The sequence below is a fragment of the Falco punctatus genome, assembly GCF_963210335.1.
Source record: "Falco punctatus genome assembly, chromosome: 1".
NCBI lineage: Eukaryota > Metazoa > Chordata > Aves > Falconiformes > Falconidae > Falco > Falco punctatus.
In genome coordinates, this window is record NC_137580.1 from 99809576 (window position 1) to 99825629 (window position 16054).

Sequence of the window (16054 nt, forward strand, 5' to 3'; positions counted from 1 at the left end):
CTACTCTTCAAAGTCAAGTTCCAGTATTGACACTCTCTCCAACTTCTTAGAAATTACTACCCCTGATCTCAAACATGTTCGACAGCTCCACAACCACAGTCCATCAAGCATCAAGTGGCCATCACACTCCAAGCAATGCCAGGGACGTGGACTGACCCCCCAGCAGGAGCAGCTGAGCAGGAAGCTGCCAGACAGCCAAGTGCCCAAATGGCATCCTTTTGCCTTCCAACTTGTGCTGTTATCAGTTTTAAAGCTCTCCAGATGCTAACCTGCCATCTGTTTCATCACCTCCTTCTCCACACTCCTTAAGATGTTCTCAAAATGCCGAGTTTAGGTGCCCCTTCCATATTCACAGGCTTTTTCCACACTCCCATCAGCAACTGAGTTGTGGTGGAACCAGTGTAATTAACAAAATGCTGAGATGCAGGTCTCCAGAACAGAGCTGCCTCACAGTATTTGAGGGAGCCAACATAAGCAGAAAATGGAGCAGGCCACAGTTTACAAAGGTTTTAAAGCAGCAAGAAAAATCCAGACTACAGCAGCCCTGAGCATGAGGTAGGCAGGAAAGCTGAAGTCGCCCTGCCCTGAGAACCTGTGGGAAGGCTCCAACTGTCCCGAGGTATGATGATGCTTCTAACTCATCAGGAGCAATACCACAGAGCTCAACTTTACAGTGTTACTAGAAAGGTCATAACAGACATAAGAGACAAGCATTTCTAGAGCCAAGCTGTACAGAAAAGATAGGAAGACCTTTAACCTTGAAGTTACCATTTTCAGCATTTTGAAGATGTATTAAACTAGAACTACAGCTCTTACATTTCAAAAGCAAAAAGAAAAGAAACTCAGTGGAGCTGAGATGAGACTTTTGGAGACAATTTGAAAAATATACTACACTGCTGCCCCCAGAGCCAAGCCTGTGCAAAAAGTGCCTTAGTCAACCATACATCTACAGTACAAAAAAAAACTGATTGAAATTTAACTGTTTTCTACATTGTGTGCAACAGTCCAATGTAAACAAACATGACACAATGTGTGATCATTGCTTTACATGTATTTCACATATTCTTTAATGTATCACAAATAATCTCTAAAGATACTACATGCTGGTTTAGGAAAGAATACCAATACACATTCCTAATATTCAAGGCCAAGTATGAGAGAAAAGGCCTCCTATTTTTTTGTAAGAGGTGTCAATAACAGGGCCTAATACACACTCTCATTTCATTTTTGCATGCACATAAACAGTGAATTCAATCATTACAGCTGCTAGTCTACCCTAGCCTTTTACCCCAATATAGAGTGCCTTAGGGAGAAGGAAATATGTATTTCATCTTAAATAAGGCTTCAGCCTCCCCATCCACCTCCCTGGATTTCATCTTCATGTGTAAGCACCAACATGACAGCAAGTACTTCATGTAAAGCACTCAATCCAAACTGACATCTGCAGACATGTTTCTTGCATGTGATTACAACACAGCACACAAGAAAGCTTCTCCTGTCCAAAACTAACCCTCTGTACTCCAAGCGCAGAGCAAAGGCTCTGATGGAATCTGCAAGCACTGCAGAAGCAAAAGGAAGCACAATTCCAATATGTTTAACAACTGAATTAGCATAATGCTCACCATGCAGAAACCAGTTTCCCTGACCTTCTTGAAATGCCAACCTGCAACTACCGATGAGTCCTTCCTATGTGTACTGTGATTCAATGATGTTAATGAAGAAGTCAGGAAAACATCTGTTTCCCCATCAAGTTTAGTGACAATAGGTCAGACACGCGGAACCTCTCCCGCAGCCTCACAGAACCGTGTAGCTATAGTGAGCATCTCTCTCCTACTAGGTAAAATTCTACTTAGGAGAGTAAGAAAAGAACTTAAGTTGTATTAAAAACTCTACTGTAATCAAAACAGTTCATTTAATCTCTCCTTTGCAAGCAGTAAACACAGTAAATTTTTAAAATACTCATTTTGTGAAGAACACAAACCGAACATTATGACTTGTAAGAATTACAAGATACATAAATTCAAACATGTTTTAGAAATACTTAACATTATTTGCATAAAGTTACATATTTTCTTGGACATAATTGTTATGCTTGAATATGCAAAAGAAAAACCCTGTATCGTTTGTACATGCGTACTGCAAGAATAGGATGATATACTCTGCAACCATCATATCACTTAAAATATTTTAAGGGCAGATTATACTAACATCTGACATTTTACAGAGCCAACACAGTAAGAGCACTGTTTGACAACAAATAATAAAAGTAACATTTCTTGTAAGGTCTCTAAGTAAAAGAACAAGCCAGCTAAGCTGCGCAACTTGAGCATAAATGCCTGTTTTAGAAAGGCATCTGTGCTCGTTTTGTTCAATGAAGAATTCTGAGTGTTCTCATGAAATATCAAACACCAATTATGGCGGCCAAAAATTCCAACCCTGTTTAAAATGTATCATGGCTTTGCTGGGCCGAATGCTTTCCTTACAGATGAGACAGCTTTGTTCATTGAAAGCCTTGTATGGTTGAACATACTTGCAGCAGATACACAACCCTCTTAAATTTTGGCACAACTCACTCCCTACTAAGAGTTACTGATGCTATGGCTGAATTGAAAAAGCAACCAGGCTTAATCCAGGCTGAAGTCTGAGCTCATTAAAAGAACGGAATAAAGACAAACTAAAGCCCATTCCTGTTTATGTCTTTCAAATTCTCATCATCACTGTACAATAAAGATCACCCTAGTTTTACAACAGGAGGAATAACAAGTTCTATAACACATTTATTAATAGCACTTGTTGAAAGGCACAGAAAGCATGTATTTAATCAATACTAAGACCAGAAAAAACAGTCACTATGAAAACATAAACAGAAGGGGCTGATGTGTATGGCAACAACATTGTTTGCATCAGCAAAAGCACATACAAACACTCATATTCCCATACGCTGAAATACTGGCAGCTTTTTAACTATTAGAAACTATGAAGGGTAAAATTGTTTTAAACTACTAGAATTAAAGAAAAATAACAAAACAAAAAGATTAGCATCTTCACTTCTTCACCTCTTCTTCAATGTGCCAAACCCATGTATTTTAGATTTAAACCACAAAATGCAGCTAATTTATTTTTCTTCTATTTTTGCCATCTATCTCATCTGCACCCAAGTGCCGCTTCTGCGGCAAAGTTAAAGTTGTCTATTCCTGGCCTGGCCTAGCTCAAAGAGCACACATGCTTCCCAGCAATGCCAGAGCTCTGCAGACTCCACTGCCGAACTGTAACTGGGTCAAGCCGGTGGCTGGAGTTAACAGGCCACTCTGCTCACAGCAATTCTCTCCCCAGCCCCCAACCAAATTAAAGGGGTATTCTGACCTGGAAAAAAAAACACTTGGATCTCCCTGTTACTCCACATTGAAGTTTACACCAGTTATGTAAAATAAGTAAGAATTACACCAAAGCTAGAGCCATTTGTACGCTGCATACATACACTCTTTGAAGAAACTGTGGGAACGCACATGCACGCTTTTTCCCTCTAAGTGAAAACTGTGCAGATAACCAAACCTTCAGCAGCTGAATTGTTATCTTTCTCTACTTGTTACAGCAGGCTAATGACCATCCTGACTCATAATTACTACAATAGTAAGAAGCTTTCAGTTCTCCTACTCCTGCAAGACCAACACTTATCTTCTTTCAGGCATGCAACAGCTTTATTATAGGCCAAAACTGAAAGTTTTGGCACTTAATTCCGATAAGAACTTTTAATGAATGGCTCTGTAAGCAGCTTTAAAAAAGCCCAGATTCCTCCCCACCACCACCCGCCCCAATGTTTAAGTGCATGTTCATAGGACATGACTCTAAAACAAAAACAAGCAATGTTTTGGATAATAAACCTCTGTAGTCCTAGACTGCTCAGACTGCACCACCACAATCACACAAGCCTAAGAAAAAATTAATTTTCTCTCCTCAAGTATGTTTTGTAGAAATGAAGAGTATAAAAAAAAAAAAATCAACTCCCATTGTTTCAAGGTAATTGTAAGGTACTCAGGAATTGTGAAAACATGTAACCAACGATCGCCTATTTATACAGATGCATTGAAAAATAACCCCAGCTTGGAAAGCTGTTTGAAGGCTTCCTTGTCTGCAGAGGTTCCAGCATTACATATACTCAGAACAAACCAAAGACAGTGTTAAGCAACAAAATAGGCCACCTTTGTTTAAGAAAAGGATCTAAAGATTAAGCTGTTTACAGCTAGATTATTTATGCCTAGGCCTGAAGAAAATCATCACCCAGTAGACCTACATATATCCCTTTCTGATCAGACATTCAGGTCATACTAGCATAAATTGATATCCATTCATGAGAAAAAAAGGAAACATTACTAATTTTTTTTTAGCCAATAGCTGCAAAACGTTAGAATAATCGTCCTACTGAATTCAGTGTGTTTTGCCAAATCTCAGTACCCAGGTTTTCTTAAGAATTTGGTTTTCCTGTCACTTAACAGAACCCAAGATATGGAAACTCCACTGTGCGTAAAACCACCCACAGAAGCCCATTGAAGGCAAACAGTAATTGACTTGCAATGTTTTTTATTTCTTACTTTTTTAAAAAGTATTACTAGAACACAGCTTCAAAAGAAAGGCCAGAGTTCAGACAGAAGTTTACATATGCCCTTCAAACTTACTGAAAGCCAATCAAGGAAAAGAAAGCAGACAACTTTCATCTCCTTCAACAAGTGCAGCATCTCCTCAGAAGCAGCTCTTCACAGTCATGTCTCACTGGAAGCACGTATACAGGCAATCCAACAGCAAATTCATGTTCATTATTAGGAGAAGTCTGTACATTCAACTGCATAGGTGAATCTAGTTTATCAAGCATGATGTCTTTCAGTTAAAGTATTACATCTACCAGGTCCATGGTCGTTCAGAAGGTTGTGGTTAGGATTCAAGACTAGTTTGCCACAGAGGGAATCCCACAGCTCTCCTGACCCCATTATTCCAGCCTCTTTGGCTGCAAACCCAAGACAACCACGCGGCTGTTTATACCACAAAGGCTACCTCTGCAACCAGGGGAGTCTCCATTTAAATAGCTTTCAGAGGCAAAAGCAAAATGTTTGTGGCTTCTTCCATATGATGTCTTTGAGTGATTCCTACACAGAGAACAAAAAACACACCTAACACATTGCAACATTCTCAGATTCTAGTCACCTTTGTGCATCAAACACAAAGTAGTGATACAGATTGTGCTCACAGCATCACTGCAAGCTTCATGCCTGGGCTTGCAGGATTAAGTAGTTTACTTCAGTCTTGGTTTTACAAACAGCTCAGTGAATACAGTATGATCTCCTATTCCATGAATGTCTCTTTAAAGTATTGAATAGACATAATATTTTCCTCCCAAAAGCTACCTGCTACTTGAGAATTGAACAAGGAGTCCCAAAAGGCTGTGCCTGCATCAAGAAATAAATTAATAACATAAACTAGCAGAAAACCTAAGACACTGAATACCTCCCTACAACCAACAGCATTGTGTACATCTCCCAAGCTACAGAAGTGAAAGAAAGACTTCCAACTAGCATTATTCATATCCTCTTGCAGCAAGACATCCTCTAAGCAGAAATAGCTTGAAAATAAGAAAAGAATAGTGACATTACATGTTACTGGATGCAGAACATTAAAAACTTGCATTTAGACACGCACATACACACACACCTCTTTTACTAGTGAAATTTTTAAATAACTACACAGCATGACAAGCTCATTTGTCAAAGGAAACTTCCCCCGCCTAGTGACCAGCACCAAGTTATCAACTTTTATGTACTATCAATTTCAGAAAACATACCAAGTCTTAGACAAAAATCTTAACATATGAGACTCCTCAATAACAAACCAGTACAACTTTTAAATACATGAGCAGCCAAAATTAGGAGGAGAAGCAGTTTTCTGCAACCACAACCATACTGTGTCCCTAACTGACATGCTTAAGAGTAATCCTCTCAAATATGATCCTGAGTCCTGTGCTCCTGATCTGCAGAGTATTCCTCACAAGCACTGTGGTCTATACTGAAACTGTCAAAACTATGGAAAGTTTTCTTACTACTATTTTAAAAAATCAAGGACAGGAGAAAAATCACCAGGAGTTCTATCAACTTGATTCTGACGATACTTGGAAAACCCACCAGAAGACAGAAAACTCCACGACCAAAGATCAAACAAAGACTAATCCCAAGGAAAAGACTAGGCAGCAAATGCAGCAACACATTCTTCACCAAGGAGAGCAAGCTCACTTTTTACTTTACAATAACCAAAACACTCTGAGAAGGGAGGCGTTGAGACTGGTTTCAAAATTATCTAGTAGCCAGAGAAACAGAAGCAATGAATGGAGCAGAGTCCAGGGCAACACCCAAGCAAAATCAGAGCCCTGTGAAGAAGCCCAGGAGGTATAATACCTGAGCTCTACCTTCCACCTGGGACCTGCTGGTCAGGACTCACTTCTTTCATGTGTGGTCTAAATTTTACCTTCAGTCCATGGAGCAGTAAGGGCCAGCAAACTTTTCAAACATAGAGCTTAGAATCTGAATTTCTTTCAATAAAATTTATTTCCAAGTTGTAACTGGTTTGTGTTTTTTTCCTGTGGGAGAGATCAGGCACACAGTGTATTACTACTTTCAGAGGTGTCTGCAGACACCCTTGCTCAAGTAGCGTCCAAGGTGACAGTGCTACACCTGGTTGGAAACAGTATTAAAAACTTTTTTTTAAAATAAACACACAACACAATCATCACTACACATAGCTCCCAGACTGGCAATGATCAGAGGTAATGAGTTTTTTCATCATCAGACATTAACATTTTCCTAATACATTGGTATCTAGACAGTTAAAAGCCCAGGTAGATGGGTACTCTGCCCTTTCTCCTCTGGCCGTTAAGACAGGCAGCCTCTAGAACCGCAGGTGAGTACAAACCTTGGATTAGTGACATTCACATTGTTTACTACCATATATAAAATGAAATAGTAAAAAATGACAAATACAAGTATCTAAATTAGAAGACAGTCCTAGATTTTGACTTCTTATAGGAATTTTCCATGACATTCTAAAGTCACTTTGTTCTATGTCTTATATATATTGGAAAAAAAACATTTAGTTCAGAATTAGTTCAGAGCATCGTCTGAAAAAGAAGAGCCTAAAGTTTACATCTTCAAAACTATACACCTATCAAAAGTGATTTACATCTTCTATTTAAACAGGATTCCTACATCTTTAATTACTCTAAAGCAGAAAGGCTTTATAGATTTACTTGCTAATAAATACCTTTGACATTTTTTTTTTTTTTACAGAAAAAGGCATAGCATACAGTGAAGAAAATCCTACCAAAAAGTTTATAAATTCTTGAAAGATTTCACAGGAAAAGAGAGAAAAACAGGGGTCCTTAAAAAGATGCAAAGCCTTCTAATTTATGGAAGGGAGACAAGGACAAGAAAAAGAAAATACAAACAACCTTCAATTCTGGCAAAAAGTACCTCTGAAGCAGCTAAACTACTTCACAGTTGCCCTGGAAACATAGTTTACCTCTTCAGCCTACCATGAAAATTGCCTGCAATTACCACAATGGAATAAAGCATCAGTTTTGACAAAATATCAATTGCTATATGCTGCAATTTAATGCAGTACCAGTATTTTATGATGAGCAATACTTCATCTTGAATAGAATTATATTACTAGCCGCTGAAGAACCAAATCTGTAGGTATAATAAAAGGTTACGATAGCTCATAATGGTATAGAAGACCTCTGCCATCTGCCAAGTGTGATTTCCCTTAATCCCATTCCTCACACACAAATCAAAATCACACGGATTACGCCACAGAAATAGAAGTCAAGTCAATACCTGAATCCGCAAGATTAACCTCCTACCTTGAGACGGGAGAAATGCAAGAACAGTAAAAATGCTGCAAAGAGACTAAGGAAGATAAAGCCTTTTACATGAATACCACACAGGAAATACAATGATTTCACAGATTAGCTTCACCCTTTCAGAATCCCGATTTTGCTCCCTCCCAAATCCAAGCGCAGAACTCCATGCAAATTCAGGCAATCAGGAACTGACCTTCAGTGTGATCTTTTGGATCAACTGTTTCTACCCATAAACGGAGCTCCTCATCCCTCCATCCACACATAAATCACATTTGGAGTTCAGAAGAAAAATGGACAAATGAGTTGCATAACAGAAGACAGCAATACAAATCTGTCCACCCAAATGTCAGAGACGCTTCTAAAATAAAAACATACAGACATGCACGGGCTGAAATGCCAACGAAGGTATGTGTAGCTGCAATTAAAAAGAACCAGCGTGATGGCACTTAAAACTTAACTCTAGAGAGCAGATACATTTCCGAAGAGACCAAGGCATGAGAGAGTCACCACATACCGCGCTTCTGAACGCCCGTGTCCCTTCTGCAGGCTGCTGTCAACCCAAGCAGCAGTCGGAACGGCTGTAAACTCTTAAGGGGAGGGGAAGGGGGGTGTGGGGGGGTGTTGGAGCATCTTTATTTGGCCGTTTAAGAATGTCAAGCACATTATCATCACTAATCCTGAGGGGAACAGATAATTGCAGCGCTTACAAAAGTCATCTTGGATTACAAAATAAGGCTCTAACCTGCAGTGTTCGCCAGCAGAGCATTACACCCATGAGCCATCAAAATCACCACGAGAAGTACCTGCAGCCGCCCCCCCGACACCGAGCCGGGAGCACCCAGGGCACCTCCTTTGTGCCTCGGGGCGCAGCACGGGCACACGAGGACCCAACTTCTCCCCGCGCCCTTGGCTCTGACGCAGTGAAAAACCAGCCGCCCGGCGAGCCCAGCGCCACCGGGACGGACCGCGGGACCCCCCCGCAGGCCGAGCCCCGGGCTGCGCTGCCCCCCGGCTCCCCGTGTGCGCCGCCCGCCGGGAACCGCCAGCCGCGGGAGGGGCAGCGCCGCCCCGGCCCCCCTCCGCTTCCCCACAGCCGGCTCGGAGGGCGGCCCGGGCCGCCGCTCCCCTCAGGGCGAGAGAGCCGGACCCGCCCGGTGCCTCAGCGGGCTGGGCCGCCTTTGTCCCGCCGCCCCCAGCGCGGTCCCACGCCCCGGCACTCACCGGGACCCACCGCCGGCACTTACCCTCACCGGGAACGGGAGGGGGAGGCGCACCGGCTCGTCTCTCAGGGGAGCCGGCGCGGGACGGCGCCGGCTCGGCCGCAACGGGGAAGTTGCTAACTAAGTTTGAGCGCGGCGGAGCCCAGCGGCCTGCCCGGCTGAGGTGATCGGCGGCCGGGCACGGCCGGACACCCCCACCCGGGGGCGGGGCGGAGCGGGGGCCGCCCCCTCCACGCTCCCCGGGACGAGGGGCTGCCGGGGGCAGCGGGCGGGCCGCGGCGGAGAGGGGAGGGCCGCGCCAGGCCGCCCCGCCCCGCCCCGGCCCCGCCGCTTGCCGGGCTGCGGGCGCTGCCGGCCCCGCCGCGCCGCAGGGGGGGGGGGCGGCCCTTCGCCCCGGTGCCAGGAGCCGCCGGGCGCGGCGCGCGCGCAGCCCGGCCCGACCCCGCGGGAAGCGCCTCTGCTGTTGCCATGGCGACCGGGCGGCTCCGCCGGGGTGGGCGGGGCCTCCCGCGCGCCGCCCGGTGCCCCTCACAGGCGGCTCCTCCCCTTCCCTCCCTCCACCTGCTCCCCGGTGGGCACGGGCGCGGGGCGCGGATTCGCGTCCCGGCTGCGGCCTCCGCCGCCAGTCCCCTGAAGAAGGCCGCGATGAGGACAGCCGCCCCTCAGCGCGCCGCCGCTCTGCTTCCTTACCCTCCGGACGGCACGACCCCCCGCCCCTACGCCCAGCCTCCCGCAGCCCTCCGGCACCTCTCGTTCCCCCCGTGCGGGTGCCGGTGGGAGGCGCCCCGGCCACGGCAGCCCTTCCGACTGAGCTTTGTGCCGCCATGGTTCGGGCCCTCTGCCTGGGGCAGCAGCGAGGGACACTGTGAGAGCCTCCCCGTTCCCCCTGTCAGACCGGTGGCCGCAGCCTTTGCAGGGTGCACAAATGGTGGCCTGGAAGGTACAGGGGCCCATCCAGGGAACATGCCTCCTTAGACTGGGGTGCGTTTCTCTCCAGACTGGGGCACATTTCTCCTCAGACCAGGGAGCGTTTCTCCTCAGCTTCCCCCCCCCCCTCCTTCTCAAATGGCACCCAAGTCACTAAATCTGCTTGCCGGCCCCTCGGTGGCCCGTCCACAGCCTCCAAGACTGTGCCACAGCTGTAGCAATTCAGATGTTCCAAATGCTGCTTTTCCTCATTACAAAAGGTGTGGTTGTGTGACAAAGGAGTCCAAAGTCAGCTTCTGAGGCAGGGCCGGTGCAGAGGCTGGTGACTCGCGACAGGCGGGCAGTGAGCGAAAGGAGGGCCTGGCAGAACCGCAGTGGGTACGACAGCAGCAGGCCCGAGGGCTCATGCTGTGCGGCACAGGGGAGAGGGCAGTGCCACACATCCTCACCCCAGCTCTCAGCAGCACCTTGAAAGGTCAGGCAGCAGGTCCCGCGTCCCTGCCACCAGTGGGGAACTTGCTATTCTAACATTAACCAGCCCTCGAGGGAAGGAGACAATTCAGATCCCACCTTCTTTGCAGTTGTTGGGGGTCCTGAGCAAATCAAGCTGATTGATCTGTCTGTGACGCATTCCCAAACTGCACAAGGGAGGTGGCATTTCTTGGCAAGCCTTAGCTATATGGGTGCACAGTAGCTGCCTCTTAGCAGGTGCATGGATGGGTTTCAGGGCAAAAGCACCCAGCTCTGCATCAGCTGCAGGAATAAAGCAGCATGCCTCACCTCCTCTGTCCCCACCCTTGTTGTACACGCCCACATGCCATTTAAATTAAGATCCCTTTCCCACAGACACCCCCCCTGCTCCCAAATCAGGATAATATATGTGTTTTCCCCACCTTAGCAATCCTTTTATCTTCACCACACAAGCAAACACAAAGGGATCCCAATTTCATGATTCATTTGCCTTTCTCGTCTCCAGAAACCAAGACATAACCCATCCCCTCATTCATCCATCCCCCCCAGCACCCTTCCCCAGCAAACTAGCAGCTGCAACCTCTGCACCAGCACCCACTCTGCAGCTCAGGCTGTTGCTGGTGACTGGTACCTGCCCATATGGAAAAGGCTGATCCGTGGCTTAGATCAGTGCCCCTGCAAAGAGGGTGTTACTGCACACCTCTTTGAAGTGGTTCTTGTTCCACCCATGGCTTGGGAACCCCTGCTCTAGTACATGGGGCATTCAGCAAGTAATACCAAACAATGAAATCGTCTGATCAGTTATTCAGGAGCCACTCTAATGGCAGCACCCTCCACTAAAACACCTACATGCGGCGACATAGCCAGAGATGAGAGAACTGGCCAAGCCGGGCTCTGGAGGGTATGTAGCCTCTGGGAGGCTGCATTCAAATAGATGACTTCAAGAAGAGCAGATGCATTCCCAAGAAGCTGCTGCCTTGTTTCCCACTGTCTGAGGAGGAACCTCAGCGTGTGCCTTTGCAAATGCCCAGGGAGATGAGACCTTGTGAGCTTCAAAGTAGCCACAAAAACTCTTGATGCTTCAAGCCCCGGCAGGCCAGAGGCAGCAGCTGCACCTGCGGGATTGCAGAGCTGCAGGGTAGATCCAGTGCCGCAGAGCAGGCCTGGTCTCGACAAGCCTCCAGTGCAAAGCTGCAGGGGCCGTATCCTCACCCTCAGTCAGACCCTGCTGCCCCGGGGACACCCTGACTGCGTGGAAAAGGGAACGGCTGTAGTAGCGTGGGTTCAGCGCAGAGCGGGAAACCGTGGGACCTGCAGTGCTGCTGCGGGGAGCCGGGTACCCCACCGGTGGTCACACTCAGCCCTTGCAGCCCAGCTCTGGCGCCAGGCAGGAGAACCACCACCCCATCGCCACCCAACTGCTGCAGCTCCTTGGGCAAGTACAGGACCTAGCGCCTGGCACACAGCCCTGGCTCCAGGAAGGGTTTCTTCCCCCGTGCTCTCTCCTTGCCTGAGACCCCACATGAACCTTGCTACTGCTGTGTTTATTAGCCAGTATTGGACTATAGTTAACTGCAATCTAGGGGCAGAGTTAAATGCAGAGTTCTGTTCTATCACCTCATGTATATAAATTAGAGCTGTAATTCCACCCTGCGGTGTGGATGGCAATAGCAAACAGACACTGCTAGACCCATCTCACACAGACATTTGAGCTTTGAACCTTTGGTTTATGATTTCACCAGAACCATCAGTGCGATGATGTGCAAGCAATATAAAGTGAAAAAGTGCTTGTACTTGGGGAAAAAATGACAGGTCCCTTTATCTATGAGAAGTCTCCATTTTTTAAACACAAACATTCTTTGCCATCAAACTGACAAAAGGCTCTGCCAGGCTGATGCACCAGCTTACCAGCAGCTCCACTTCTCAGATGGGTAATGCCAATGTTTCTCCTCTCCATCATACAACTAACTTCCAGGGTGGGACCTTTTCAGAATTAAACTAAAAATTGTGTGAAACAGTGAAAACCAGCAAATGTTTCATGTACCGGCAGGGCTGCTCGGGTGATCTGGTTCTTCTCCCATAGTCTGTCAGTGCCCTATAGTGGAGAAATGGGTTAATTGCATACGCCACATGGAGCGACTGCCAAACCTCTGTTACACTCCCGCAAACCCGAGGTCAGGCCACAGGAGCCGGTGGGGAGATCCCAGGCAAACACCATCACCGCTGCACAACAGCAGCTGCCTTGGGCCTCCACGGGGCCAAAAGTCTGCTCCTGCATCAGCTCTGCCATAGCGGCAGCCAGACTCTGCCCAAAGTCACTGGGTGCAAGGGCAAGGTTCCCTCCTTTGTTCTAGCCATTAACAATCTCCATCCATCTCCTCCTGCTGAGCAAGTTGCTCCTGTTATGAAGAGGTGGAGATGTATGCAAAACCACTTCATCTGGATCTGGGGAACAAGCCTCTGCTCTTTTCAGGTCCACATGGGTTTGAAAAGCTCTGGTCCTGAGCAGTGAAGCACTTCCATGTCCTATCTTGCAATCCTCTGTGAAGTTAGTGCTCCTGTGAAAGCCAAAACTATCAGTGAAGGTTCAGGATGAGGCCCTAGGAGGAACTAGCCAGGAGGTCCCTGTGCTTCTCAGGCATTAAGTACTGCAGGAAGGTGCTCCACTGCTGACTACAGATAATCTGCAAAAAGGAAGGCAGAAAATCCTTCTACTCCCCATCACCATCATGGTAACAGTCCTTAAAAGCTCCTTCCTCACCTCTTTGTGTTCATCCACCATGAAAATCAGTGCAGAGCTACACAGAGAACGGCAAGTGCCTGGCTCAGAGCACAGCAGAGGCCATAGCCCTGGCATAGCCTTCCTGATAAAAGCCCCACTGGCCACAGGACTCCCCATTGCTTCCTCTCCCACCCCCAAGTTTGACTCCTGATTTAAACAGGAGCGGGGCTGGGAGAAGGAATGCAGGAGAGGGAGTCCTGGTGTAAGGGGAAGGGTCTGTAAAACACAGTCCCATGTCAGCTGGCTCACTTTGGCCATCACTCATGGCCTTGCAAAGGTTGAGCTCTGTCAGGGTGCTAAGCAGCCCTGGCTGCAGGCCTGGAAAGGGCATCACCCATCCAGTGGGTGCACACTGCTTGCAGGATTATCCCACAATATATACAAAATACTTCTTCCTCCAGAAAGGCGAAATTCAAGGAGGCAGGGGTAGTCAAACCTCAGCTGCTGAAAGCAGGTATAGCCAGAAATCCTAACAAAAACCCAAGGATAACTGGGCATCACATTTGTATGTATAATGCTGTTCAGTAGGAAGGAGTTGTTAAGATTGAACTGTAGTGGAGGTTTTATTGCATCAGAGTGAAAAACTGGTGGGTGTGGAATTTTTGCCAATTATATAATCTCCGGCAGTTTTGCCTTCAATGGTTTGGGGGAGCACACAGTACCCATCCTGGTGGGAGGCCTGCCCTGTGCTATCAGCAAAGAGCACATGGTCAGATGTGTGGGGACTGTGGGGAGAACAAAGGGAAGCAGATTTCCTGGGAGTCTGTTTTTGTTTTCCCAAGCAGAAGAGTGACTCAGATTTCAGCTCGCACTCCTGTAACTCAGCCAACAACAACATGTTGTTAGTCAAAGTGATAAAGGCAAGTATCTTTGTTCCATTTGCTGAACTCATAAAAGCTCAAACTTGTCCACCCAACAGCCAGCTCAGTCACTAAACCAGAGACCATGGGCTGAACCCTGAGCACCCTCACAGTGACAACAGCATCTTGCTCCCAAACAGCCTCCCTGCACTGCTGGGCACTACTCAGAAAATACCCTTCTGTCTAAACCAGCACAGATGACCTCAGTTTGTGCATTAACATAGTTGAGAGCTTTCTGATAAATATCATGAACGCTTACATGTCATTGTAATGCAGCTGCTAAGTGTTGCAGAAATGCTTTCATTTGAGAAATGCTCCAGGAAAAAGCACTCTACTGCCTTGTGCTTAAGAAATGGCTCAACACATCCCAGCTCTTTTGTCTCCTCTATCTGAGCTTGTTTTTCATGGCTTTGAGGTACATCCACAGCTCATTGGAAATACCACAGCACAAATTGCTCCACCACAGCCACCACACAAAAATCTAGCAAAAGCAGACTCCAAATCCCAGCCTGGCAAAGCCTGTCCCTGTTGTCCAGACCTCCATCTCTTGATACTGCTGGGCAAGCTGAGGAGCCAACGCTGTTGCTACCATCTGTACTAGTGTACCTTACCCTGGCATCAGGGTAAGTTAGTGGCGTCTGTGCAAACCATGCTGTACTGGTTGGTGCAAACTGGGGTTCTCCAAAGCCTAGGTATTGCTACACCCAGTTGTGGGTAAGCCTTTGTATAATAGCTTTATTTTCCTTCAAAAAAAGGCACCTCTGAAATACATGTTAGAACACCTTAACAAGTCAGATGTAGCTAGAGGTGTTAACAGGACAGAGGAGACCTTAATAGAAGTAGGTGTTTAGACTAGAAGTACTTTGTTTGCACTGAGATTTAACATGTTCATTCATGCATGTTAACAAAGCACTATAAATACGCCTGGTCCTTCCCAGCGCTGCAGCCATGGCCGAGGCGCTGCACAGGTGCCATGTACTGCAGCACTGTGGGGAGGGTGCACTAGGACAAATGCTTGCAGCCACACTGCTGGGCTTACCAACACAGCCTCTCGGTTGCCCCCTCACCCTCCTTCAGCCACAGCCTTGGGCTGCCCTGGGCATGTGCCGCCACATAAAACTGGTTTGTCAGCCGCAGTATCACGAAGGCTGCCTAAGGGCTCAGACTCATGCAACAGAGAATCAAAATAGATCACAGAAAAAACTGGGGCTGCCACCACCCCTCCCACCCCCCGAGGAGCTGCCACCCTCCAACTCCAGCGGATGGTGAACCATCTCCTGGTCTCCTGAAGTGCCCTTGTTTGCAGCCCAGTGCACAACATCGGGAACAGTTTTTCTTCTGGCACCAGATAGGAAGCTGCCACCAGTCAAGAGCTGCTTTGCAGGCTGTTGTCTCCTCCAGTGCATGGAGGTGGCATTACTGATGGAAATTTCAGTGGCTGTACCAACGTAAGTGCACTTCAAAGCACAAGCTCAGGATAACTGCTTTTATGAGAAAGTATCCAGAGTTAAAAATTAATGAAATCCACTTTTAGGATCATTTACTTTCCTCCATCTAAACAGCAAGATTTTTGCCGGTCTCTCCACACCATGAATGCAGAGCATTTCTACTTTTGCACACTGGGGACCTGGCCTCTAGTGATTAGATTGCCAATTAATATCAGGTAATTAATACATTCACAAGGGCTGGTTGAATCCCACCGACATTTTGCAAACTGTGCATGTTTGGGGAGTGTCTTCATCAGCCCTTTGAAGTTCTTAACTTGCTCCCTGGCAATCAATTAGCCTGCACTAAAAACTGGTGCTGTGCCATTAGAGCAAACGTGCCCCAAGAAGCAAACATATTAAGGATTAATTAAATACCAGGGTTTATTTAATTAAGCCTCTTCTCGTAA

General features: G+C 46.8%; 1 protein-coding gene across 1 annotated transcript in view; it reads right to left on the bottom strand.

Annotated features, from left to right (window-relative positions):
- Window positions 1-10169, bottom strand: part of KIAA1671 — an 88032-nt gene extending 77863 nt beyond the window's left edge. Inside the window, exon 1 of the transcript XR_013930634.1 lies at window positions 8094-10169. The gene's annotated coding sequence lies outside the window, so the exon portion shown is untranslated. The remainder of the gene's footprint in view (window positions 1-8093) is intronic.
- Between the last annotated feature and the right edge of the window lie 5885 nt (window positions 10170-16054).